This window comes from Manis javanica, chromosome 2 (genome assembly GCF_040802235.1).
Source record: "Manis javanica isolate MJ-LG chromosome 2, MJ_LKY, whole genome shotgun sequence".
In the NCBI taxonomy this organism is placed as follows: Eukaryota; Metazoa; Chordata; class Mammalia; order Pholidota; family Manidae; genus Manis; species Manis javanica.
The window spans coordinates 146619854-146623306 of NC_133157.1; the positions used below are offsets into that span (position 1 = coordinate 146619854).

The window sequence follows — 3453 nt, forward strand, 5'->3', positions numbered from 1 at the left end:
GCAATATACTTTCCTGTTAGTATGGCTTTGGCTGTGCTCCACAGATTTTGCAGTGTTGAATTATTGTTGTCATTTGTCTCCATATATTGCTTGATCTCTGTTTTTATTTGGTCATTGATCCATTGGTTATTTAGGAGCATGTTGTGAAGCCTCCATGTGTTTGTGGGATTTTTCATTTTCTTTGCCTAATTTATTTCTAGTTTCATATCTTTGTGGTCAGAGAAACTGGTTGATACAATTTCAATCTTTTTGAATTTACTAAGGCTCTTTTTGTGGCCTAGTATATGATCTATTCTTGAAAATGTTCCATGTGCACTTGAGAAGAATGTCTACTCTGCTGCTTTTGGGTGTAGGGTTCTGTAGATGTCTGTTAGGTCATTTGTTCTACTGTGTTGTTCAGTGCCTTTCTGTCTTTACTTATTTTCTGTCTGGTTGATCTGTCCTTCAGAGTGAAGGGAGTGTTGGAAGTCTCCTAGAATGAATGCATTGCATTCTATTTCCCCTTTTAATCCAGTGAGTATTTGTTTCACATATGTAGTTGTTCCTGTGTTGGGAGCATAGATATTTATAATGGTAGTATCTTCTTGCTGGATTAACCCCTTTATCATTATGTGATGTCCTCCTTTGCCTCTTGTGACTTCCTTTGTTTTGAAGTCAATTTTGTCTGATACAAGTAATGCAACTCCTGCTTTTTTCTCTCTATTCATTGCATGAAATATTATTTTTCATCCCTTCACTTTTAGTCTGTTTATGTCTTTGGGTTTAAAGTGAGTCTCTTGTAGGCAGCATATAGATGTGTCTTGTTTTTTTATCCACTCAGTGACTCTATGTCTTTTGATTGGTGCATTCAGTCCATTTACTTTTAGGGTGATTATTGATAGGTATGCACTTATTGTCATTGCAGGCTTTAGATTCATCGTTACCAAAGGTTCAAGGTTAACACCCTTACTATCTAAGAGTCTAACTTAACTCACTTAATATGCCATTACAAACACAATCTAAGGGTTCTTTGCTTTTTCTCATCCTTTTTCTTTCTCCTCCATTCTTTATATATTAGGTATTATATTCTGTACTCTTTGTCTATCCCTTGATTGACTTTGGGAATATTTAATTTTGCATTTTCTTAGTAGTTAGCTGTTCTACTTTCTTTACGGTGGTTTTATTACCTCTGGTGACAGCTATTAAACCGTAAGAACACTTCCATCTATAGTAGTCTCTCCAAAACAGTGTGTTGAGATGGTTTGTGGGAGGTGAATTCTCTCAGCTTTTGCTTATCTGGAAATTGTTTAATCCCTCCTTCAAATTTAAATGATAATCTTGCCAGATAATGTAATCTTGGTTCCAGGCCATTCTGCTTCATTGCATTAAATACATCAATACATCATGCCACTCCCTTCTGGCCTGTAAGGTTTCTGCTGAGAAGTGTGATGTTATCCTGATGGGCTTTCCTTTGTATGTGATCTTATTTCTCTCTCTGGCTGCTTTAAAAGTCTGTCCTTATCCTTGATCTTTGCCATTTTATTTACTATATGTCTTGGTGTTATCTTCCTTTGTTCCCTTGTGCTGGGAGATCTGTGCACCTCCATGGCCTGAGAGACTATCTCCTTCCCCAGATTGGGGAAGTTTTCACCAGTTACCTCTTCAAAGACACTTTCTATCCTCTTCTCTCTTTCCTCTGGTACCCCTATAATGCAAATATTGTTCCTTTTGGATAGGTCGCACTGTTCTCTCAGTATTCTTTCATTCTTAGAGATCCTTTTTTATCTCTGTGCCTCAGCTTCTTTGTATTCCTCTTCTCTAGTGTCTACTGAATTTTTTTTTTATGGCAAGAAGAGGGACATCTTTATTTTGGTTAAAAAAGGTACAGGAAAGCAGCCAAGCCACCCCCACCGTGGGCTGAGCAGATTTCCGAGGCTCACCCGGTTTCCTTTAGTTCCTCAGAAGATTCTGGGGCTGTCAGAGCCAAGTCAGTTCCCTCAGTGCCTGCAGCAAAGTGTACAAGCCTCCTCCTTGCATGCTACCTACTCCGGGTGGTGGGGATGAAGGGGGCCATGGGAACAGTGTCAAACCAGTTGTACTTAGAACAGTCACCAAACTTGTTCAGCAGCGTCACCAAACAGCAACACCCCAGATGGCTCCTGAAGAAACCTGCTCAGCTTGACTAGGACCAGAGCCACCGTAAGGTCATCCCGGAAGTGGGGGTTGAAGAGCAGGTAGAGCAGATGGTTGAGACAGGCAGGCAGGGGCAGTACTATGAGCAGAACAGACTTGACAGCCTCAGGGATGACGGGAAAGAGGCCCAGCATGGAGGAGAAGTTGAGGAAGGCCACGGGACAGTAGAGGAGCCCCTCGGCAAAGATGAGCCAGGCCACATGCCTCACCATGGCACAGTCCCACACAGCCTCAAAGTCGCCCCTCAGCAGGTCACAGTAGAGTTTGATGTAGGCACCAGCCACTACCAGGAAGCAGAGGGAGTTCATCATCACCAGGGCCACTGCAAAGCCCAGGGCTGCTGGCCGGCCCTCGGTGAGGCATAGGGTAGGCAGAGCAGGGAGGCCCTGTATTCTCCCACTGAGGTGGGGGACAGGGCCGCTGCCAGCCCTGCCAGCGTCAGGCAGCCCAGGGCCCCTGCTTGAAGCCTGCCCAGGGAGGGGTCCTTCTGTAGGCCTGGACGCAGGTGATGGAGATGCTGCACTGCACTGCAGTCAGGGTGAGCAGCAGGACGGAGGCCTCGGACCCCAGGATGCCCAGGAAGCCCATGGCCTGGCAGCCCAGCCCCACCTCCCAGCGGGCTCCGTACTCCACAAACTTTATTGGCCTTAGGTCAAGGTGTCCACCGAGGCTAGGAGGCCACAGGAAATGCCAGTCAAGGTGCTGGTCCCTGGAATTGCACCCACCACGAATTTGACGGGGGCCAGGGGGCCAGGCCCACCGGCAAACACACTCAGCAGCACCAGCCCGTTACAGAGCACAGAGAGCAGCATGATGGCCCACACAGCCAGGCGGATGCCCCAGCTCTCAAAGAGGTGCTCACAGGGCTTGAAGGAGCCTGGAGTAGGGCTATCCTGGACACTAGGCTTTGGCTTTGCATCCTCCGTCTCTAGCTGGAGCTCGTCCAGTTCCAGGTCATCTGAGAGGGGGGACAGGAAAGTAGCTTGGGGCCCTGGTCTTGGTGGTGAAAGAAGAGGTTTAGTTCTTTTGCCTAAAATTATCATGTTAGTGAGTGGTTGAGCTAGGATTTGTATACAATTGTTTCTGAGCTGGTGAGCCATCTACACTCATTATCCTGCTGTGTCCCCCACCATGTCACATGAAAAACAACACTGTTCTAGTCTTTTTCAATAAGGAAACTTTGGGAGTATCTCTTCCATAGCAAGCCTCTGGTGAGAAGAATGCTCTGGGTGGGGTGGGTGAAGCCCAGCACTGGCTGACTGCACACTCAGACTGTTAATA

At 46.2% G+C, this 3453-nt stretch overlaps 1 pseudogene; it reads right to left on the reverse strand.

Annotated features, from left to right (window-relative positions):
* Positions 1-2087: 2087 nt before the first annotated feature.
* LOC140845669 (leucine-rich repeat-containing G-protein coupled receptor 6 pseudogene) lies at positions 2088-3215 on the reverse strand (annotated as a pseudogene).
* Between the last annotated feature and the right edge of the window lie 238 nt (positions 3216-3453).